This window comes from Cupressus sempervirens, chromosome 1 (genome assembly GCF_028749045.1).
Source record: "Cupressus sempervirens isolate cs-2001-9-10 chromosome 1, ASM2874904v1, whole genome shotgun sequence".
Classification (NCBI taxonomy): domain Eukaryota; kingdom Viridiplantae; phylum Streptophyta; class Pinopsida; order Cupressales; family Cupressaceae; genus Cupressus; species Cupressus sempervirens.
Genome location: NC_143118.1, coordinates 832536859 through 832563067, shown reverse-complemented (window position 1 = coordinate 832563067; position 26209 = coordinate 832536859).

Below are 26209 nucleotides of genomic sequence, written 5' to 3'. Positions count from 1 at the left end.
ATGAATGAATAGTTTAATGGACTCGTTATAATTTGAGAAAAAGTATTATTAGGGCATTTAGACCTTGGATAACTAATTCACCCCCCTCTCTTAGTTATTCTAAAGAATTTTAACAAAATATTCTCTCTACTTGCTCACAAGAAAGACTAATGACTGAACATCATAAAATTGTGACATCACTATCCCTACTATTATATTTTTTCACAATTGGCTTCAAGATGGGCTCATTATTTTTTAGCTCATTCTATATGTCCATTAATTTTGACAATTTTACATAAAATATAGGCCAATTAATCCTATTCGCCAAATATATAATTGAATTTCTAATCTTATCTTCATATTGCAAATCCAATTCTCAACTCATAGCCCATAATTTGTTATTTTCTTCCTCAAACTCTTTAGTTGTATAGAATTGGGTTCCCTGTGGGGTAGCTGGTATTTCTACAATGGGAGTTGTATTGAAAGTGGCAATTGGAGGATGAGGAGGATAAGCAATTTTTGGCTGACTAGATTCCCCTCCTACTTTTCCTTTCCCCACTTGTTTCTCCATTTGGGCAATTGTTCCTTCCAGTTGATTTTATTTCCTCTTTCTTCATAGGCCTCCAACACCTTTTAAAATCTGGTATTTTATTATAGGAACTTATTTTTGTCCTTAGCAGCAACTACTAGACCAAAATCTATCATTTCCTTGTTCATATGAGAAACATTTTCTCTATCCACTTCATCCACTCTATAAACCATGAGACTGCCTATGTGTTTAAAATATGAAACCTCTTGAATCTAGGCTTTGTGTCTTTTCTGGATGGACCACATCACCAAGGCCTAATGGTCATGATTGTATTTTAACTCCTTATCAGCTTGTAGGAATTCCTCCTTAGTTTTAAACTCGGTGTCATTTGATTTCCTTGCTGCATTAAAAATCATTGCATTGGCAATGTCCCATTTAGGTAAAATTAGAATTCCTGAATCTTTCAGCAACTGTTTACCCCATTCAAGGGTTATCTATGCAAATTCCTCAACAAGACTAGCCTTGACCTCATCCTCAATTTCAAGTCTTGCCTGCCAAGTTGCCCTATTTTAAGCCTTTTGCATTTTTCTTCAAAATTGTTTATACCTCTCCTCCACAAAAATTGAGTGAATGCTCTTCAATTCACAAAGCTTTCATCATCTATGAACTTCTAAGATGCTTTTTCCACCATAGGATCTATTTCTTTTCCTTTCAAATCTCTTACAGTGAGGGCTAATATTGGAAATGGGGGTTCCTCAGGCACTCCTTCTTCTAAGTTTGTTATTGTTATTAAAATGTCCTTCTCCTCTCCCATTTGTCTCAGTTGTTCTCTCAAAGATATTTTATCATCTATTTGGAGTGGAGTTTGGGTAGGAAAATATTCTTTAGCCCTAAAAGAAGTGTTAGAAATAGGGAAAACTAAGAGGGGGGTGAATCATTACTCTACAAACTTTTGTCACCATCTGCATATTATTAATTACTTTGATTAAAATTTTGTAGAATACTGATTCACCCCCTCTTGGTATTCCCTATTTCTAACACTTCTTCTAGGGCTGAAGAATATTCTCCTACCCAAGCTCCACTCCAAATAGATGATGAAATATCTTTAAGAGAACAACTGAGACAAATGGGAGGGGAAAAGGAAATTGTAATAACAACAGTAAACCATAGAAGAGGAAGTGCCTGAGGAATACCCTTTTCCAACATTAGCCCTCATTGTAGGAGATTTCAAAGGAAAAGAAATAGACCTTGTGGTGGAACAGGCATCTTAGAAGTTCATAGATGATGATATCCACAAGATGATACACTAATATAAATGTTCCTTGCTAGAGGATGGACCCTGTTAGGACCCTATAAACTCATTCAATACATATGAGTCCTTGTTAGGAGACGTTGAATCCTTGTTAAGAGATTCCAACCCTATTAGGAGTTGTGGTACAATGTGTGCAAGAAGAGATCACTATCCAAACATGCACTTTCAATTACAAATAGAGCTCACTGCCCAAACATGTAGTTAAAGTTCCTTGATTATAGAAGTATGGCTTTTATACCTTCTTTTAGCTAATCTCTAACCTTAACTTGATCTTGGATCACAAAACCAGGTTATCAACAATTCACTTCTACATATGATACAAAACTTTGCAGTCATAACTTGTGTAATTCTCACTATAGCCGAAGTAGTCAAGGACACATGGGAGAAAGATATGGATAGTCTGAAGACAAATTTTGATGATTTTATGAAGATGATATTAGCGTGAGGTAGCAAGACAAAATTTTTTGACACTTTTTACAACAGTTAGTAAAACTTTTTGATAGTTTTAAAACATTCTGACCTTTGTCATTAATGTCAAAGGGGGAGAAGTTGTGTGAGAAAATTGTACATTATGCATTTTGTAGTCATGTCAAAAGGGGGATCATTTGTAGAATGAAGTATAAATGTACTAGATGGTAAGAATAATAATGTTGTAAGTTTTGAAAAAGTTTTTGACACTTAACAAATTTTCCTACTTTGTTTCCATCAATGCCGAGGAGGAGATTATTGACAATTGGCTATATGTAGATATGTAAATTTCGTCATTAATGACAACACATAATGTACATGCTTTTAGAAAACCTTAGAAATAAAGATACCGAGTAGCTTTTTGGTACTCAGAAAACTGTGTAAGTATGAAAATGGTTTATAACAGTGCATTGTTTTATGTATAAATTATTTGTACGGTGCTATTCTTAAGAGAGAAGATATATGGGAACTATATACATGTTTATGATGATGTGCATAACCCCAAACATCAATACAGACAGTACGGAAGAGAGATATTTAAGAGTTAAACTGTTGGTCAGTACTTATTTGCAATAGTCTCTTGTATGTCATTGTTAACTACCGTTGTCAAGGATTATTTGTGAAGTATAAAACAATTATGACCATTTTCTGCTATAAGAGATAGATGTGAAGTAGAAAGCATGATGTTAATAAGGATATGTTGAAATCAAGAACCATAAAGCATTTATATGCCCATATATCCCTAAGGTGCATCTGCCATGGTTTTGTAAAACCTAAAGAGTAGAGAATCCCTGTGATTCTGTTGAAGTTGGATCCAGATCTAAAGTATTCTTAGTTGAATATAAGAGGTTGCTAACCCTTAGACCAAGTTTTATCTTCAGAATCCTAGTATCAAGTAATTTGTTACTTGATGTTTTTGAAACACCAATAGAAAGGACTTTATTCCACTCTTAAAAAAAGAGTATGTGTGAACACTCCACCGTTGAGAAGAACCAACGATGGAGGTAAAGAAGTCAAAGATAATAATATAATAATTCGGAGAAGGAACTAATAAGATAGGAAAAGAACTACCAAAACCATTACGGCATATGCTTATAAATAAAAACCACCTTTAACCTGTGGCACTTTCGAGGAAACGTTTAAGTAATAAGATATAGAAAATTGCTAGAGGCTTCCAATCTGTTGCTCACTAAAACAAACCCTACTGTCCAAAAAGAAATTTACTACCATTTCCATGCAAAATTATCATGACCAAGATAATGGGGTTACAAAACAAATAGCACGTCTTGTTTCTCACAACAGATGATACCACAACAGAAAATACCAAATGAGAATGTCTCTATTTTTCATGTGATACTATTCATTTGAAGGGATCTTCTTGCTAAAGAAGCATCAAAGCACACTATTAACATTATATTAAAGCAAGAGGAGGTTGGTTATGAGATGGTCTTAAAAATCATTCATTCTTTCTATGAAAAAACCCATTCAATCAAGCTCTACAAAGCGTTTAGAGTGCCCATTCCAGATAACTAGAAATGGCACAACAGGACGTAACACACACAGTTCTTACTACCCACATTTATTATAAAGTAATCATGATTGGAGGCATCAATTTAGCATTGTAAACATATTCTGAACAATTGCATAAAAAAAATGAAAATGTGAATAAGAATTGTATATCAACAATAAAGAATTTTAAATGAATATTTTGATCCAACGAATTTTTAATTTCTGTAGAGTAAATTCAGAGGAATATTTTCCATTCATTGTATTCACATAAAACTGTACAGGTATATATATATAATTGTGTGTCAAATGCATAAAGCTACAAGAAAGGAAACAGCTGCAGAAAGCTACAGGACAGGAAAGAATCAATTTAGAAAAGAATAATTTTAGAAAACAATCAGTTCAATATGAGAAACAATCTAATATTGCAACAGTAAGCTACTCCAGGGGACTTGAAATAGTTACATTTTTGCATACACAATCTAAAACATTATAGACCATACCGACATGAAAAAAATCCAGAGTTTGATTTAAGTTCACACTGAATTCTGAATTCGACATTAACAACACATTTCGAGGTCCTTCAATAACCTTAACCCTACGTACAATTTTAGATGAGAAAACTGGGGAAACTAAACCCTACAAACTAACAATGATCAAAATTGTAAGGTGAATGGCACTACTTCAAAGCGGGAATGTAGACCATGTTGCCTTCACCTTCATAAGACATTTTGTCATCAGTGCATTTTTGTCTGAACTATACGAAACAAAAAAATATATTTCACAATTTTATAGATTGTGAAAAAGTGGTTATCTTTAAAATCACAACCCCTGGCACACCCAAAGTTGATTTCCTATAAAACCGTGAGACTGCCCCGTGAGATGTCACATGGGGAAAAATCACGTGATTGTTGGGTGATCAACAAACACAGAAGAAAATGGCATTGAACAACAAGTCCGCTGAGAAAACCGCTATGGTGAATCCCATTAATCTGTTGTTCACGCAGCCTGACATCAAATCTACTTTCACCGATCCCACACTCCCTTCTGTTGAACAAACAATTTCTTTGATATGCGGTGGGTGGTTAGATGTGGATGTGTTGGGCACTCTGCACGTCTCCACTGATGAAAATGGTCGAATGTGGTGTGATAACAACCGAAGCCTCTTTGCCCTCATACTTGTTGTTTTTGACGGCACTCGGCGCCCAAAAAAATCATTAAAAGGTATGTTGAGTGATCGAAACTTCATGCCCAGGATCAGAGATGAAGCAACAAGCGTTCAAATCCCACCTCCGTCGGCTCGTGGTCAAAATCCTTGTGTTAAGGGAAAAAGAGCCCAGGATTGAGTATTGTGTTGGTTTTGCTGCCTTGGGAAGGTCTAATGATGTTGATGACTTTCCTTCCTCTCACGACGATTCCGAATGCCTCTTTTGATAACGCTAAAAATATAAATTAATTCTCACCACTCTCGTTCAGATTGAATTTACTCTTCTCTGGAGAATAATTAAATCATTAGTAATTCGATGCTTTTTATTCCTGATTTAATATTGTTACTACTTTGCTGCCTGCTATCCCGCTTTCTTTTTCCTGGTTTGGGGATTGAAGAAACGTTTCTTAAAGCTAATTTGGATTGCATTTTTTATGGCTTAGCAATTGTAGTTTTGATGTAAAGTTTTGAATATATATATTTATATTGATTTATCATTTTTAAAATTAAATATATAAATTTTAGAATAATTACTAATTTGATATTGTTATGAAGTTGGCTATCTCACTCCCGCCAATTGATACTAAAGATGCAGATCAGGGTCCCGACAATCACCCCTCTCAACTAAGTTTCTTATAAGTTATTTTTGACAAATAGTTGTTGATTTCGGCTTTGGCTGTGTGGGGTGATCTTGTATCTTGACCTTTTTTTTTGAATTGTAAGTAAGTGTATTTGTAATGTCCCCTTTTTAGCATTCATAGCATGATGTTGTCGTTAGCCTATTTCCCCACGGTCCCATAGGCTAACCAGGACATTAAAGGGGCTTAGAGGCCATTTGGCCTAGATAATTTCAGTTCTAGGTCTTTCTGAGGAGTTTGGAGGCAACTTTGGGCATACTTACTATTTATAGTAAGTCATCTTGGACATGGGCAGACATCCAGTGGCAACGGTATGTCAATGGTAATTGTTTAAAATCGACAAGAAGACTTGTTTATCATTGATAAGATTTGTTATGCATTGATAAAGCTATGTTATAAAGTTAAGTTTAAATATTTAACTTTATTAATGCATAGACTATAGTTTGTGGAAAATATTTAAATTAAAAGAGTCCCCTTTATTTTATAACACATTGGAGACATAAGCTACAAAAAGGGAGTTATGTTTTATCTCACATTGAGAAAATGAAGGACGGAGCTCTTGTGAGAACACTATAAAAGAAATGGAAAGAGCTTCTTTTAAGCGGGCTTGAAAATATCAAAGAAATTGAGAAATTTTCTGGAGATTATGTCACAATTGTTTGAAAGATGAAATCCCTTCAAGCTGGAAATCTTGATGCCATTGAAAGATATGGTCTTGAGATTCAACATGGTAGCAATTCGAAAAAGCAGATACGAAAAGGCAGTCTGAAAAAGCGGAACCAAAAAAGAAGGCTGAAAAAAGCAGTCCGTAAAAGTAGTTCAAAAAGAAGATCCGAAAAAGTAGCTCGAAAAAGCAAAATGGAAAAGAAAAGCAGAAGGGGCAGCATTGAAGGAAATTATTACAGCCATCTAGAACTAGGTTCTTTTGTTAGTATTTCTTTTTTAGGTGTTATAAGTTCAGCTGTAAGTGTGCATTATACCAGCATTATCATTTTGTAATCCATGTAAATGCCAAAAGTCTTGGCCATATTTCATGAGCATTGTATTTTTCATTGCAATTAAGAAGATAATAGTTGCTGGTGTCATTTAAGCAATTTAATATCATTATTTATCAGCTAGTTAGTTTGCACACCAACTGTTTGTAAAAATGTCAGTTGGTTGTAGGTGTTCATTTCTCATGCTTAGATCATATATATGCACTGAATATTGTCAAAATTAGTAGCACACTCATGTGAGGTCATTGTGTAGTCCATTTGGAGTCTTCTAGCACAAGATTCTTATTGATGCAAACTAAAGAAAGAGTCATTTAAAGCCAGTTGAAATACTATATCAGTCGTATGTCCCTTGCATGTGAATTGTTTGATGAAATTCCTTGAGCTCTCATCAGCATTTTTGAGAGCAGATTTGAGGAGGGTCATTATAGTGGTATCAGAGCTATAAGTCCTGCCATCCTGTGGAGGTCTTATAGGAAATTTGGAATAGCTAGATAGAGGGGAAGTGTTTGACAAAATGTCAAAACACTAAAATCAGAGCATTTATGTTTGAGCATGTGACAGGGGCCTTATAATTTTCGCAATACTAGAGCAAGACAAAATAGGATTTCAGACCTGCAGAGCAAGCAATCTAGTTCATCCATGCAGGTGGACATAGAATCCAGTCATATAGACACAGAGGAGGCATTCTTTGATCAAGATGGAAATATGGGAGACATGAATGCTCAGGATCCTGGAGAGAAAAGATTCTTATAGTTATTAGAGACCTTGGCATAGGGACATCGATTAGCAGAACAGAGGGCACAAGAACAAAATCAAAGAATGGAGCTTATGATGCAGATGATGGCTCGTCAAATGGGATTGAATGCTAACATGAGTGGAGGAAATAATCAGAATGGTAATAATAAAAATGGTAACAATCAGAATGGGAATAATCAGGATAGGACACATAATGGAGGTGAACAAGTTGGGAACAATTTTGGTCATGCACCCCAGCAAGCTAGGACAGTGAGTTCAAGGCCCATGATTCCCACATTTCCTCTTAGAGCCCCAAAGTAGCCCATACCAGAGCCCCAGATCACTGATATATAGGACCAGTTGAGGAGAGATTGAGAAGCCAAAGATCCAAATTTTACTGCCGCAATTACCTTTAGGGAGTATATGGATGTGTGGATGAAACATATGCCACGTGGACATGATAGGAACCAGAGCTATGAGCTACGAAAAAAAGTAGGGAAATTGCAATTACCATATTATGATGGCTCAGGGAAGTCCACAGCAAGAGCTTGGGTTCAAAAGCTTGACACATACTTTCAATTGAACCCTATGCCTGAGGAAGAAGCTATTAAGTATGCAGCAATTCATCTGGATGGGTTAGCACATGAGTGGTGGCATCATGGTATGGTCACCATGGGTCATGCACACATTACCTCATATGTGGAGTTTACGGAGAGACTGATTGAACATTTTGATAGGAAGGATCCATAACTCCATTTCAAGGAGTTAGCTCAGCTTAAACAATGGGGATCATTGGAAACATACATTTCAGAATTTTAGAAACTTGTAGTGTTAGTAACAGATGTATCTGAACGGAGGATACTGGTTCTATTTATGGATGGGTTAGCTGATCCATTGAGAGGGTGGATTAAAGCTCTCAACCCTCCCACTTTGCAGGAAGCCATTAAGAAATCTTGTGACATGGATTCCTCTTAAGCCTTTAAAAATAAATTCTAGGCAAAGAGTTTCCCTTCGAGGAAAGATAAGGATAGTAAACCTTTTAATAGAGAGGCTCAGCCACCTAAGGAGGAAAGTAAGAGGTTGGACAATGAGACACTTAATGATCTCAGGAAGAAGAAGCTTTGTTTTCTTGTAGGGAACCTTGGGATTTGTCACATAAGCGTCCATTGAAAGCAAAAGCTAAGCAGATGGAGTACTTTTCAGCCGAAGAGTCAGTGGATGGAGATGATAATTCTTGACATGAGGAAGCACACAATGATAGCACGATAGCTCAGTTGTCTAGTATACAGGAGGTCATCACTTTTAGAGTTAGGGGAACTTTGGATGGACAAAGATTTGTGGCACTCATTGATACAGGGGCAACACATAACTTTATTGATGAAAAGTTTGTGTCACGCAGAGGGCTACATATAGAAGAGCATAGAGGATTTAAGGTGATGGTTGCCGACGGCTTCAAAATTGACTGTACCAAGAAAATCTCCAACTTGCAGCTTCATTTGGGAGATTATGACATGGTGGGAGATTTCTTTGTTGTCAACATTGGTGATCAGGATATGGTGCTTGGGATGAATTGGATGAAATCTCTGGAAGAGTTTACATTTAACCTCTAGAAAATGGAAATGAGGTTTGAGGAAAATGGTAAGAAGATAGTGCTCAGAGGTTTGTTAGATGGGAGACTACGAGTAGTGTCACTCAAGAAGATGTAGAGTTTTTTTAGACATGACCAGGTGCAGTGGACAACAGAGTTCAGAGTAATGCCTAAGGTGATAGAGCAACATAAACAGCAGTATCAACTTGATGTACAAAAAATAATAACCAAACATACTAAGGTGTTTGGTGAGATACCTCCAAGGAGACCCCTGGATAGGGGAATCAAGCATGTTACTGAGTTAGAGGAAGGGGCTAAGCCAGTCATCATCACACCCTACCACCATCCAAAGAGATATAAAGATGAAATAGAAAAGGAAATCAAGGAGTTGATTGAAATGGGGCACATATGACCAAGCAAGAGTCCTTTCGCTTCTTTAGTAGTATTGGTGAAGAAGAAGGATGGTACAATGAGGATGTGCATTGATTATAGGGAGCTAAACAAGAAGACAATCAAGAACCGATACCCTATTTCGCGCATCGATGAGCTTATTGATGAATTGCACAGTGCCTGCTACTTGTCTAAGATTGATTTGAGATCCGGCTACCACTAGATACAGGTTAGAGAGGTGGATGTAGAGAAGACAGCTTTTAGATGCCACTACGAACATTTTGAGTTCTTAGTCATGCCCTTTGGGTTGACTAATGCCCCCGCCACTTTCCAGTCTTGTATGAATAGAGTATTCAGAGATCAGTTGAGGAAGTTTGTGTTGATCTTTTTTGATGATATACTGATATACAGCCGTACTTGGGAGGAACATTTGAAGCATATTGATGCAGTGCTCAACATTCTAGAGAGGGAGTTATTATATGCCAAGATGAGTAAATGCGAGTTCGGGATGATAGAGTTGCTCTATCTAGGGCATATTATTAGTGCAAGAAGTGTTCAGGTTGACCCAGACAAGATCCGAGCCATTCTGGATTGGCCATTGCCGAGGAACACTTCACAACTCAAGGGATTTCTTGGGCTTTGCGAGTTCTACCGCAAATTTGTGAAGGGATTTTCACAAATAGCAGCAGCACTTACAGATTTGACACGGAGAGACAGTTTCAAGTGGTCAGAGAAGGCTTAGGATTGTTTTGATAGGTTCAAGGAGCTAATGAGTACATGCCCTATTTTAGCCATTCCAGATTTTACCAGGCCTTTTGAGCTACAGTGTGATGCCTCAGGAGAGGGCGTAGGAGCTGTCCTCATGCAAGACAAACATCCCATCGCATATGAAAGCAAGAAATTATGAGGTGTTGAGAGAACTTACATCATCTATGACAAAGAAATGCTAGCAATCATGCACGCGCTAGCTAAGTTCAAGCAATACTGAGTAGGGAGCTGATTCACTTTAAAAATAGATCATAACAACTTGAAACATTTCCTTGGACAGAAGGATCTTAATGACAGGAAACAAAAATGGATGAGTAAGTTATAGGCTTATGATTTTGACATAGTCTATGTCAAAGGGAAGAAAAATATTGTCACAAATGCTTTATTAAGAAGGCCTCATTTGCTTGCTATTGGGATAGTCATGGATGATTGGAGAGAGTTTATCTTGGTAGAGTATGCCAAGGATAGTTGGGCATCTAGTGTTATTGAAGGAACTATTCAGGATAGTCGATACACTGTTATAAATTATTTGATCATCTACAAGGAAAGGATTTATTTAGTACCCAGGTCTGCTATGAAGCAAAAGATTTTGAGGGCATTTCATGATTCACCATTAGTAGGACATCCCAGATTCTTTAAGACATATTGGTAGGTGAGAGAGCACTTCACTTGGAAAGGACTCAAAACAGAGGTGCTTCAGTTTGTTAGAGAGTGCCCAGTATGTCAGCAGAACAAACAGGAACATTCCTTTCCAAGTGGTTTACTACAGCCCCTACCCATACCAGAGAAGAAGTGGGATAGCATTTCCATGGATTTCATATAGGCCTCCCCAAGGCACAAGGTCGAGATTGTATTTTTGTTGTGGTAGATAGATTGATGAAATTTGCACATTTCTTTGCAATTTCGTCTAAGTATTCAATAGTACAAATAGTAGAACTATTTTTTTGGGAGGTATACAAACCACATGGGATACCACGAAGCATAGTCAGTGAAAGAGACAACAGATTTATTAGCCACTTTTGGTAGGAGTTGTTCAGGTTATGTCGAACAGAGCTCACTCCGAGTACCAGTTACCACCCCCAAACCAATAGGCAGACAGAGATAGTGAACAAGTGGGTTGAGGGATATCTCTGAAACTACATTGTAGGGCAACAAAGGGCTTTGGTGAAGTGGCTACATCTAGGGGAGTACTGATATAATACCTCTTTCCATATGTCTATTCAAATGTCCCCTTTCATGGCACTGTATGGGTATGATGCTCCTAATTTTTTGGATTTGTTATTTGGGGATAGTAGGGTGCCTAAGGCCAAGGATATCTTGCAGGAGTGTCAAGACATTATGCGATCCTTGAAAGAAAATTTGCAAAAGGCACAAAATCAACAAAAGCCATATGCTGATCAGCACAGGATTGAGAGGTCTTTTGAGTTAGGAGACATGGTGTACCTCATGTTATAGTCGTATAGACAGTCCTCTCTCAAGAAGAGTGGAGCAGAGAAATTGAAACCACACTACTATGGACCATTCAAAGTAATTAGGAGAGTGGGCGAAGTAGCTTATGAGTTGGAGTTGCCTGTAGACTGTAAAGTGCATAATGTGTTCCATGTGTCATGCCTTAAGAAGGCATTGGGCCACAATGTGGTGCCTTCAGTAGTATTGCCACCTCTTGATGATGAAGGAAAGCTTATCTTGGTTCCCAAGGCTATACTTGAATCCAGGGAGAGGGTGCTTTGCAGGAAGATCATCAAGGAGTACTTGGTCAACTGGAGGAATCTACCAGTGGAGAATGCTACTTGGGAAAGCGAGTAGATATTACAGCATCCAGAGTTGAAATTGCTTGAGGACAAGCAATTTTGGGAAGGTCAGACTGTAATGTCCCCTTTTTAGCATTCATAGCATGATGTTGTCATTAGCCTATTTCCCCACAATCCCATAGGCTAACCAGGACATTAAAGGGGCTTAGAGGCCATTTGGCCTAGATAATTTCAGTTCTAGGTCTTTCTGAGGGGTTTGGAGGCAACTTTGGGCATACTTACTATTTATAGTAAGTCATCTTGGACATGGGCGGACATCCAGTGGCAACGGTATATCGATGGTAATTGTTTAAAATTGACAAGAAGACTTGTTTATCATTGATAAGATTTGTTATGCATTGATAAAGCTATTTTATAAAGTTAAGCTTAAATATTTAACTTTATTAATGCATAGACTATAGTTTGTGAGAAATATTTAAATTAAAAGAGTCCCCTTTATTTTATAACACATTGGAGACATAAGCTACATAAAGGGAGTTATGTTTTATCCCACATTGAGAAATGAAGGACGGAGCTCTTGTGAGAACACTATAAAAGAAATGGAAAGAGCTTCTTTTAAGCAGACTTGAAAATATCAAATAAATTGGAAAATTTTCTGGAGATTATGTCTCAATAGTTTGAAAGACGAAATCCCTTCAAGCTAGAAATCTTGAATCCATTGAAAGATATGGTCTTGAGATTCAACATGGTAGCAATTCGAAAAAGTAGATACGAAAAGACAGTTTGAAAAAGCAGAACCGAAAAAGAAGGCTGAAAAAAGTAGTCTGTAAAAGTAGTTCAAAAAGAAGATCTAAAAAAGTAGCTCGAAAAAGCAAAATGGAAAAGCAAAGCAGAAGGGGCAGCATTGAAGGAAATTATTACAGCCATCTATAACTAGGTTCTTTTGTTAGTATTTCTTTTTTAGGTGTTATAAGTTCAGCTGTAAGTGTGCATTATACCAGCATTATCATTTTGTAATCTATGTAAATGCCAAAAGTCTTGGCCATATTTCATGGGTATTGTATTTTTCATTGCAATTAAAAAGATAATAGTTGCTGGTGTCATTTAAGCAATTTAATATCATTATTTATCAACTAATTAGTTTGCTCACCAACTATTTGTAAAAATGCCAGTTGGTTGTAGGTGTTCATTTCTCATACTTAGTGTTGGAATATTCAAATATGGAAAGAGTACTTATGAGAGGGGGGGTGAATCATAAGTATCACACTTTAGCCAATAAAACTTTTAGGTGGAAGTAAATTGCATGCATGTAAATACATCAAGTAAACACATGCATCAACAACTCATAACACTGCAATTTGATAACCCAGAAACCCTCTAGGAATAAGAAGGTAAATTTGGGGTGGGGATGATACCCACAAAAATTACTACAGTAATATTGTTCAACCACTTTTGATGGTCTGCCCTGTTAAAGGCTTTACACTGTATTAATAGTGACCTAGTTAGAGGATTTACAAACACTTAACATGAAGTGTCACCCTGTTAAAGGATTTAATCACCTATTTAAAGGATCTACGAAATAGCTATTAAGCTAACCTATCACCATAGGATTTTCATTCTAATACAATTGCTAAAAAGTATTAGGTATAATGAACCTGATAGATTACAATCCTTGATTGCTGAATGCAGGCACCTTTTTTGCTTTCTCTAATCTTGATCCTTTTGTGATTTGATAATCCTCACTTCTGAAAATAGATTTTTCTTGTGCACCCTTGTTTGTCCACTCATACATTTACAATGAAATTTCGTCTTCCTTATAAAGACATTTGAGGATTTAGGGTTAGGTATGGATCTACGATCCATATTCAATCTTCATTTTCCACTTATTATTTGCACTTCTTCTATTGGTTGCATGCCTTCATCATTTTTCTTATTGGCTACATGTAGATTGCATAGGAAAAGTAAAAGATTCAATCTCATCATTAAATCCTTTGAGATTTACCTTATGTCGGCTGTAAAAATTGTTTACATCATAATTTGTGCAATTACAAACTCTTATGCTGATATTCTGAGTTATTCGGCTCCTGAAGTATTGCTAATACTTGGCACATGCTATTTCCTGGATAGCTCGACACCTAAACAAAACTATATCACTCGGCACTTGTTAACACTCGGCACTGTATGTTGATCGGCACTTGTTAACACTCAACACCTTATGTTGCTCGGCACTTGTTAACACTTGTCACTGTATGTTACTCAACACTTACACTTCACTCGGTATCTGATCTTCACTCGACATCTGAAAACTACTCAACACATGAAGATCACTTGGCATTTGTTAAGGCTCGGCATGCATGGTGTACTCGGCTCCAATGTGGAATGTGATTAAGTGTGTTGGCACTCAAGTGTCAAAAACCATTATGAGGTTAACAATCTCCCCCTTTGACATGAGTGACAAAAATACTTAACTGACCTTATAAGTACATTTATTAATCTGATTGGTATATACAGAGTTTAAAGAAAACTTGATCAAAATTTGTAGCTTACAATTATATACCTCAAAAATTTTGTAACTCCCCCTAAGTTGATTGTGCCTTGTCTGTATATCATGCTCCTCCTTTGTATCTTTTCTCCCCCATTTATTCATCTCATAATATCTGTATTTCCCCCTATTATGTCTCTTTTCTCCCCTTTTTTGACACTTATGTCAAAGAATGTTTAAGGGTTAAGACCATATTTAGCCAAAAATGTGTTGTTTACCTCCATAATCATCCTGAGAGCTGCATCCCAATTGTTCAAAGCAATTTCCAGTGACTTATGCTGGATGGCAGTCTCGGTAGCAAGATGAATAAGTCCATCTGATGTAGAAAGATTTGGGTCTTTCTTAAGAATGGTTTCAACATATACTTGTTCTTTATGGAGTATCTCTAAATGTGGGGTAATGGAGGATTGGAGCTGTATTAATTTGGCCTTGATATTAGCCTCATCTACTGTTAATACAGCTATTTCTTTGTGAGTGTGAAGCGATTGAGAAAAATGCTTCTCACTTTGAGCTGGATCATTTGGTAGTTGCATGCTTGAAATGTTTAAATTTCTTTCCAGGCTCAGTATCTTTTGGCTTGTTTCTTGTGTGAAGTATGAAAAATCACACAGCTTTTTGTACAATGAGAATATATTCTCAAGTACCTTTTTCACTTTGTCAATAAGCTTTTCCAATTCAACTTGTGAAAGTGCAATTTGACTTGATATTTTCTCATTCACTTTCCCCTGAAATTTTCTTTCTGACCATTCCATAAGTTTTGCATTTGTTTCTAGGTCTTCATTTTTCACTTAGTCAATAATATCTGTTAATTGCTCCGTGATATGCTTTGACTCATCTGGTGATTGCAAACTGAAGGCATCCATAAAGACGTCCTTAATTTCATATAGTGTTTGCTTTTGTTTATACTCCTTCCTGAGTATCTCCTGTCTTTTCCTCCTATTCAGTGCTTCCTGCACCTCATTGATTTGATCAATGGTTATTGATTTTGAGCCATAGCTCGGTATGACTATCTCTTCATCTAATTCAAGGTCTCCATAGTGAAGTACCCTTGCAACTCTGGTAGTACTAGATGTTGGTATAGATATTTGCAATGGCTGGTGTGAAGGAGTTTCCGAGGTAGGAAAATCTATTAATGTTTGTATTGCCTCCTATTCTTTAGGGGTTTTCATTGTTTCCTCCTCCTTCTATCTACCATGATCAATTATTGTAATCTTGGGAAGTGCACCTTGTGTTTGTGCTGTAGGATTGGATGTAATAGTCTGTCCTGTTTGTTCTGTTCCTTTTTCTACAGCTACACTTGGCTTCTGTATTGCAGCATCAACTATGCTTGTTGGCATTTGAAATTTACTACTAGTAGTTGTAGAGATGATAGAAGGTGGTTCTTGTGGATTCACCTTATCTTTGACTATACTTTCTACTAGTTTTTGCAATTCATCCATACTGACCAATACTGGATCTGCACATAATATTGCTTGTTGTGTAGATTGGTCAAGACTTCTTTTAAGATCTTCTGCAGTTAATGGATTGATATTCTGACCAGAATTATCAGGAACATTAGTAATAGTTACAGTGTCTGCAGGTGAGATGAATGCTTGAGGAGGGCTAGGGGGTGGCAATTGTGTGTCTTGCACACTCTGATCTGGTTGCTGCTCTTGCTCAGTTGTTCCCATTATATCCTGTTTTTGTGTCTATTCCTCCTCTCCGTCTTTCTTTTCTTTATCCTTCTTTTCTTCTTCTCTTTTCTTTTTTTCTTCTTATTTCCTCTCTTCTTCTCTTTTCTTTTCTTCATCTTCTTTCCTTTTTCTCCTCTCCTCTATTGGTATAGCAGCTTCTTCCTTGTATTCTTCTTCAAAAAAAATTTCTATCTTTTTGTACAAGTTCTTCCATGATTTCATTGTTCTTTGAACAATTTCTTCCATCCTATTTTGGAGTATGAAGAATGCCCTGTATTTAGGTGTAAACCTATTATTGTGCCTTTTGACTGCATTCTTTACTTGTTCCTTAGTCAAATCCAGCAATACACTTACTAAGGTTGATTCCCTCATCTCCTTCTCCATTTTCAAATAGAAATGCCATCTATCTTCTACAATTTTTGACAGTTCTTTTGGCAATTGTCCATCTAATTCAAGTGGAGTGTACTTGAACTATGCCATGATTCCATAAACTATTTCTTCTATCTTATTCTATTCTTCTTTAGTAAATTTACTGAAATCAACTTTATTTAAATTACTTAAGTCACCATTTCCACTCTTTTTACATAAGGTATCAAGTGAAGAATATCTTACCTTTTCAGATTGGTCTTCTTCATCAGTGTCAGATTGAGCCACATATCTTCTTCTTTTCCTCGGCTCTTCCTGTGTTTCCTTGATTTGTTTCTTCTTTGTAACTTCTTGTTTGGCCTTTTGAGTCGAGGCCCTTGTTGTAGCTCGTGTTGTTGGCTTTTGAGGTGATGGCGTGGCAGCTTTCTTTGATCTGGGCTTAGCTAGAGGCTGTTCTATTTCTTTTCTCTTCTTTGGCTCAGCTTCAGTTGGTGCTTCCTTGGCTTCTTCTTCCTTTGCACCTTCCTCCTTGTCTTCTCCAAGACCTTGAGTTAATTCCATTGGCCCTTGTTCTTGCTCATCTTCATCATCATTTTCTTCTTCTTCTTCTTCTGCTTTAGCCTCAATTTCTTTACCAAATTTCTTCTTAATCTTCTTTAATAATTTGTCTTTCTTCTTCAATGTGGAAGCAGTTTTTAATTCCATGTTTATCTTTGATCTTACCACATCATAAGTGTGAAAATGTGGAGCACTTTTATCTGTTTCTTCTGCCAATAATGCAGTTATTGTTGCAAATGCCTCATAAATATTAATTTCATATCCAAATGGCCTTATCCATCTTACCCTTGGTATTATTGCTTGACTATAGGTAAAATCAATGTCAACTAAGAAACATATATCATTAGTATGTTTTTCTACTAAGGAAACTGGTATCCTTGATCTTTGCTTCATGGATTTCTTGAAATCCTCAAAATAGCTTGTCATCAAGGTATCAAAATTTTCTCCCATTTGCTCTATATATTCATTAATTTGGGAAATGATGGTTCTGTCATTCCTTCATGCCACTTTTCCAAAAGAAGGAAACTCATTTTGAACATAAAAGAATATGCAAACTAGGATTGCTCCAAATTTGCATTGAGTGCCCTTTGTTCTTCTTATGGCAGCTAGGTTTTCATTGATTTGTTGTAGTTACAGTTCTGCAAGATCATAAGTATGATCCTTTTTCACCAATTTGTAGCCTACATCTACTACAATACATGGTACATTGTTGAGTCTACTGGATTGGTAGAATTTATGGGCGATGACTCTAACAACAAACTCAACTAGAGGATCATGTATGGTGTGAATTTTCATTCCTCTTTTGTTCCACTGGGCACTAGTGTTCTTTTCAAAAACCTCCTTTGATTCACTTCTTAGGGTTTTGTACCGATCTAGGGTTAGGTACCCTGTTACTCTATGTATGATTTATTTGGTCAATTTGATGGGAATATCTTCTAACCACAAATTTCCACCATGAATTCTACTCAGCACACGTCTAATCCATTTTGTTTTGAATACGGTGGGAAAGCTTAAAACTCGGGTCAAACCCTTTCTTTCAACGATTTTGAATTCATCTTTCAAGACTCCATCTACACATAGTTTCTCATAGGCTTGTCTTATTTCCATGTCTCCAAGGGCTCCTATCTTACAGTTGTAACATTTTCTCACGTCTTGGACCATTACAACTTCTGGGGGAATATGGGAGAGAGCTCCAGCTGGGTCATTTTTGTAGGCAACTTCAGGTATAGGATGGAAATCAGGTTGCTTGACCTCATTTGAAACTAATTGCACTTAAAAAGACTCTTTTACCTTGATTTTCTTTGAGCTTGACACCATTTATGCAAACTAGGGTTTTCACAACAAAAAGATACGAAACTATGTAGCTCGACACAAATGAAAATACCTCAAGATCGATGAAAAAATGTGTTGAATGCGGTTGCAATCTACTTGATATGTTGGATTCTTGCTATGAAGTCACTCAACTCTCTTTCTTCTTCTTTTCTTCTTGATCACGATGAGTAAAACTGATTGAAATCGCGATAATATACCCTATTTCCATCGCATTAAATGCTCAACTACCAACTTAGCTTCTGAAATTTTTTTAACCTAACTTAGCTTGCACTATATTTCCACTTTACTCAACTTCCATTCAGGTTAACCAACTCGGCATTAGTTATCAGCTCAGTCGTTGTTGGGAGCTCGGCATCTGTTGGAGTTTAACTCAGTATCCAAAGATAGCTCAGCAACAACATTTAGTTTTTGTCTTGACATCTTGTTTCATGTAGGTTTATACTTTGCTTATCTTCTTTTTCTTGGGACTGATGTGTGATATAGCTTTGTATATCAGTCCTGTGTACTTCTCATGCTTAGTTTGATGAAGTGTGATCACTTGACCCATTGGGTGAAGTGATCCCTCCACTTGATGTGTTGCACTCATCTTTCTTTTTCCAAGTCTTGTTGATTTTCCCCCTTATCTTTTCGACATCAATCTTTTCTTTTCCTTGGTTTTCTTCAGTCTTGGGTGCCTTTGATCTTGTAGGACAATTTCTGCTGATATGACCAATTTTCAAACAACTGAAACATGTAGTTTGATTCAACCATTTTTCGTAGTTTCCTCTGAAATGTGTTCTTATGTAGTTCTGTGGTATATGTCCATATTCTTGACAATAATGACAGCTATATCTAGTGTTGTAATTCCAATGATAATGACTTTCATTCCCTTCTATTTCTGCTGGTTGATTTGATGTCCTCATAGGTTTTGATCTACATTCAAATGCCCTATGTCCATACTTTTTGCAATTATAACAATGTCCATCAAATCTCTGAGTCCTTGTGACATTGGATCTACAATTTTGTGTCATATGTCCTTGCATGTTGCACTTGTGACACAAACTCTTATTTTTGGGTGTGTTTGATTGATTGAATCTTTTACTCTTGCACACATTAGCTGTATGCCCCTTCTTATTACAATAATGACAAGTGGGTTTTGAATTTTTACCTTTGTCACTTCTTTGTTCAGCATGCTTTGATGATTCCCCAACTTCAGTGCTATTGTATCCTAGTCCTGATGTATCATGGGCAGATTTTGGGGATTTCAGCAACTGTTCAAAATACTTGATGGCTTCACTTGATTTGTTGAGATTCTCTGCTACCTCTTTTTCTCTGTTCAATTCATTCTATATTTGTTCATTCTGCATCTTCAAAGTAGAGATCTCAATATCTTTCATATTGAGTTCATGATGAAGGTTCATCATTTGGGCAAGTGTATCCATTTGTATGTTTGAGATCCTTGTCAATTCAATACATTTTTCTTCAAGTCTATTTGCAAGATTTCTTTTGTCATTTTCCATCATGACCTTGTCATCAACTGCTCTTTTCTTGTGTTCAGTAATTTCACATATCATTATGGCCTGTGATTCATGTTCCATCTTGAGAGATCTTATCTCTTTTGCTTGAATTTTATTTTTCTCCATCAGTTCTGCTATTGTTGCATCAAACTCTTCAGTATCTCCGTTGGAAAATATGTTGGTGGTATCAATCTCCTTGTAGTGTATATCATTTTCAGCTATGGATAGATCCTTCCTTTTTTTTAATGAGTTTCTCAACTTGTTTTTAAATTCCTCCAAGCTATGTAAAGCAAGTTGTACATCTATCACCTAATTTTCAATGATCTTTCCAAGTTTCAAAGCTTCCATCTTTAGATCTTTTCCTCCAAGTTGTTAGAATTTTCCTTGTGAGAACTTGGATTCACTCTAATACCAATTGTTGGAATATTCAAATATGGAAAGAATACTTATGAGAGGGGGGGTAAATCATAAGTATCACACTTTAGCCAATAAAAATTTTAGGTGGAAGTAAATTGCATGCATGTAAATACATCAAGTAAACATGAAATTAAACACATGCATCAACAACTCATAACATTGGAATTTGATAACCCAGAAACCCTCCAAGAATAAGAAGGTAAAATTGGGGTGGGGATGATACCCACAAAAATTACTACAACAATATTGTTCAACCACTTCTGATGGTCTGCCCTGTTAAAGGCTTTACACTGTATTAATAGTGACTTGGTTAGAGGATTACAAACACTTAACATGAAGTGTCACCCTGTTAAAGGATTTAATCACCTATTTAAAGGATCTACAAAATAGCTGTTAAGCTAACCTATCACCATAGGATTTTCATTCTAATACAATTGCTAGAAAGTATTAGGTATAATGAACCTGATAGATTACAATCTTTGATTGCTGAATGCAGGCACCTTTTTCGCTTTCTCTGATCTTGATCCTTTTGTGATCTAATAATCCTTGCTTCTGAAAATAAATTTTTCTTGTGCACCCTTGTTTGTCCACTCATACATTTACAATGAAATTTTGTCTTCCTTATAAAGAAATTTGAGGATTTAGGGTCATTTTTTGCTTATTATTTGCACTTCTTCTATTGGTTGAATGCCTTCATCATTATTCTTATTGGCTGCATGTAGATTGCATAGGAAAAGTAAAAGAGTCGATCTCATCATTAAATCCTTCGAGATTTACCTTATGTCGGCTGTAAAAATTGTTTACATCATAATTTGTGCAATTATAAACTCTTATGTTGATATTCTGAGTTACTTGGCTCCTGAAGTATTGCTGATACTCAGTACATGTTGTTTCCTGGATAGCTCGGCACCTAAACAAAACTGTATCACTCGACACCTTATGTTTCTCAGTACTTGTTAACACTCGGCACCTTATGTTGCTCGACACTTGTTAACACTCAGCACCTTATGTTGCTCGACACTTGTTAACACTTGGCACCTTATGTTACTTGGCACTTACACTTCACTCGGTATCTGATCTTCACTCAGCATCTGAAAACTACTCAGCACATGAAGATCACTTAGCATTTGTTGTGGCTCAGCATGCATGGTGTACTCAGCTCCAATGTGGAATGTGATTAAGTGTGTTGGCACTCAAGTGTCAAAAACCATTATGAGGTTAACACTTAGATCATATATATGCACTGAATAGTGTAAAAATTAGTAGCACACTCATGTTAGGTCATTGTGTAGTCCATTTGGAGTCTTCTAGCACAAGATTCTCATTGATGCAAATTGAAAAAAGAGTCATTTAAAGCCAGCTGAAATACTATATTAGTCATACATCCCTTGCATGTCAATTGTTTGATGAAATTCCTTGAGCTTTCATCAGCATTTTTGAGAGCAGATTTGAGGAGCGTCATTACAATATTATTTATTAATAGAAAAGGACTATTCATCAAAAAAAAATCTATATTTTAAAATTTTTCTGATTTAGAAACAATTATGATTTTTAACTTATTTTTAATTATTATATTTGTACTTATTTTAAATTACTATATTTAAAATTAATTTTAAATATAAGATAATATAATCATAATTTTGTTGTAAATATAGAATTTTTTTTTTGTTACTAATTTATACCTATTTCAATTTGTATTTGTATAAAACAATCATATCACCCAAACTAATGTTTTACTAATTGATACAATTTTTCTCTCCCAATGCAAACATTAAATCACAATCTTAACTCAAGCCTTATTAATATGTCATAAAATAATAATTATGTCTTTCTTGTTGTTTAACTAGTACTACTAGATGTTCTGCTTATTTTATATATATAATATATATAAACTAGTAATTTTGAAGTGTAATGTTATAGACAAGGTAGTTTTTGAATTGGATGTAGGGTTTGAGATAATTGGCATTGGATTCGAAGCCTAACCTCTCTATCAACCTCTGTAATTTGTATGCATCTCTTTACATTTTATGTCAAGTGTATATATATTATTATTTTCTATTTTTTTTCCCTTGTCTGTATTAAATTAGTCTTTATAAATATATCAGCACACTTAGAGTCTGCAACTAGTCTGCTATCCATAGAAATGGATGAGAGATTAAAGTGAGGGGAAGTACTACTATAATTTGGCTAGATAAAAATAATAATTAACATTTAAGTGTACCTCTTTTTGTTTTATTATTCCTTTCAAAAAATCTCTATACAGACGGGATGCCAAACATTAGATTGAAGAGGTAAACATCGAAATAAGTTTTTTTCAATAGAGTTTTGCATAATATTATATAGATAGAATTTAATAAAACTAATTTTGATGAAATCAAATATAATGAAAAGTGGGAAAATTTTATGACTTTTTTATTTATTTACAATCAATTCTTCTATTTCACAAAAGAATTTGAGAAAGTTACTTCCTTTTATTCTAGTGTGGGTCATGAATTTGATTTTAACTTCTTTATTATTTTCTTTTTCTTAATTTCATGAACAAAGGGGTTATGCATTCACATGTTATTAATTGGGCTAAAACTTATTTCCAACTTTGACTATTTAGCACTTTTAATATAGAAATTAAACCTTAATTTAAGTCGTCCCGATTTCCACATGAAGATGTGCTTTATAAAGGGGAAGACAATGTGGTGGCCCTTCTTTGAAGTTAGTTTTGAGTTATAGTCTCTTTGATCACCTGATACATCTGATTTAGTCTTTAGGGTTTAATTTCTCTGATTTTCACAATTAAAATTATTTTAGTATTTAGTGTTAGTTTGAATTTTATGTCAAACTAAATTAAACCGTGTAGGTTTTTTTGGGTCAGTGCAATCTATTTTGTAAGACCAGGCGTGCAAAAATGTGAACTGTTGCATTTTTCTAGAGTATCTTATTTGCATATGTTTATCTTTTACAATTGTTCATGATTTTGAATAAATTATACTTGTAAACCTGCTTTGATTATCTAAGTTTGCAATTAAATCCTTTTTGAATGAATTCTATCACAATGGAAACAATACAATCTCTTTTTCTTTTTACTGCTTTTATTTCTGTAATAATTCATGAGATTAAAAATGTTCGTTATCCAACAATTCATTCTCTATTTATAGTTCTTAAATTCTTAACTTATTTCAAGATACAAGTGCCCAACATTGAAGGCTCTGAATACATACAGGTTTGCAGCTTTGGGCTATTTCCTTTTCTATGGTTTTGGGATTGTAGAATCCCTTCTTAGGGGAGGTTCTTATGAAGTTATTTGTATTAATAGAAACTGCTCAACTTTAAGACACCATAAATAGGTCTTTATAAAGATTATTTTTCAGATTTAAATTTTAGCTATATTTTTTAAGATAATATAAAGATTCAGCACTTGCTTTATTTGAAGGATGGGTTAGAAAATTATTAAAAGGATAATTCAAGTTTCCTTTGACCACATGTCCCTATGTATTTTTTGTGGAATCATTAGAACAACTACTTTTTGAAGTGTAGGAAAAGGATAAATTAAAATATTTTTTTATATTGGTGAAACAACCTACTTAAAATGTGTAAGAAAAGAAGGGATTAAAAATAAATAGTTTTAAAGTGAAACATTGATTTCATGTTCTTCTAATTATTTTGCAATATATACATGTTTTAATTATGTGAAAGAAAAATTTTCAAATTTAAGATGAAGCAAGGATCAATTTGCCTTCTAGAACCTAATTCTTGGTGGTTAAGTTCTAGTAAGCTATTTCAACTACATCTTGATTTTTTTCATAATCATGATTACTTTTCTCATAATGAGTATAAATTAAGTTTTTGTTATTGACTATGAGATTATTGCTACTATGGTCTCACTTATGTATGGGACTCCATAAAAGAGTGCGACAACTTTGTACATTCAAACTTACATGAAATTGTATTTTATTTTTAAATTTATTTTGAAGGCTTGAATTTTACTGTGATGTTGAACAATAAAATATTAAGCCAATGGATTAGAGACTAATGTACTTTTGCATTCTATAAGATTCTCTTTTGCTTGCTATGATTTGAATGCATTTGTTGTAGACATGAGTAAGTAAAAGAATCAACAAGGTAGAATTAAATGTAATCTTGAATGTTTTATTTAGGATTTAAAAGTTATATTTATGTGAAAGTGCAAAATATATTGCTTATGAAATTACAAGCAATTAAATATAAATTATTCTTAGAAATTATTACATTTGATAATATTTTGTTCCTTTGACAACTATTTATATATCGTTCATTCGTTAGCATAAACACCAACTTTGCATATAATTTTTCTAAATATTAGGAGAGATTCTCAAAAATATATTTTAAGATTTAAAGAATTTGAATTATGCCATAAGTTTTGTATTTCCAAATGAAGCACTCTTCTCTTAAACATTTAATTAAATAAATTTCTTATTATTGTTTAAAAAATATGTATATAATGCTAATTTCTTTAGTTCTATAAAAGAAAATTTAATTGTGGAATTGTTTTTGCCTATAATAAATATTTTAGTAAACAATGTAGTGTGAGCCTTACATTGGCTTCTTTGTGAAGGCTTTTGGAGGTTATGACATTTTCAACAATTAAAGCTCAAATAATAAAAATCTATTTTATGTCCTTAAATACACTTTTCATATTTTTTGTTAGGATTTTTTAGTTGGATTAGTTTATCTTGATCAAGGAAATTTGGTATTACTACATAATGTACTCTAGGAAAAGCAATAGAAACAATAAACTTCAATGGTTACAAGAGATCTTGAATTTTATTATTGAAGATTGAATTTATAAAAAAAATTCATATACAGATTGTAGTGTCTACCCCTAGTTTACTTTTCATGTTCTATTGCCGAACTCTTTTACACTGGCTTTATGGTTATGTTTTATGATTTAGTGGTACTAGATTACCTGATTTGATTTGGATGTTATTTCATACTTTGTTATATACTTCATGATCTACTTGGTACTTCGTTATCTCATGTGTTCATGTTTATTCTTTCAATGATATGATGTTTTGTACATTAATATAGTGATTTCATTCATTTCATGATGATAGTTAGATGGAAGATTTATGTATGGTTTTTCTATGGTTACTTACCCCATACTTGTATGTGTATGGTGCACATGTATGTTTTACTATATGTTTGACGTTTATGATGTTGTCAAGGGATGAAGTTGTAGTCACTTGCTAGTCAAGATCTACATGATGCACCACTTCCCTGCCATTGTCAATTTAGTTTAGATATATATACATATGTACATGTTTGACTTTTATGTAAATTGTAGGTACCAGACATCAACTTCCCTAAATTTTTAGGATGAGTGTACCCTATCACAATATCTTAGTGGTAAAGAGGAGAGATAGTTCTCAAATCCAAATCCTAAACTTAAGACAATTGTCCTAGATTCTAGAATATAGGACAAGTATATGAGTTATTCACCCTTTCAAATTCATCAAAGTGATGTGCATTTGAGATTTTGACCCTTAAAGTTTGAATTTGTACTTTGTTTTATAGATAGAACTTTTTATTCAAATTTGTGGGTTTGTTGTGATTTTTAGTTATAATTAAATCAAATAAAAAGATTATTAAATGATTTAAATTAAAAAAAACAATTTATAAAGAAAATTTAATTTTCAATTATATTTAATTAATTGATAAATTAATTAAATAGAAGAATTAAAGTTCCATATTTGGCATAGTTATATTTATTTAATTTAATAATAATAAATTTAGGAGTTGCATTTTAATAATGAACTCTAAATATTATTATTATTCAATTTCATAAATATACTTTTAAATAATGTCTTGTTATTTAATAAAAGCAATAGAGAATAAATTAAATAAAGTTTATTTTAATTAAAATACAAAAAGATTAGACTCTCTCTCCTTTTGTTATATCCCTAGAGAATGGAATAGAGTGGCTAATTGT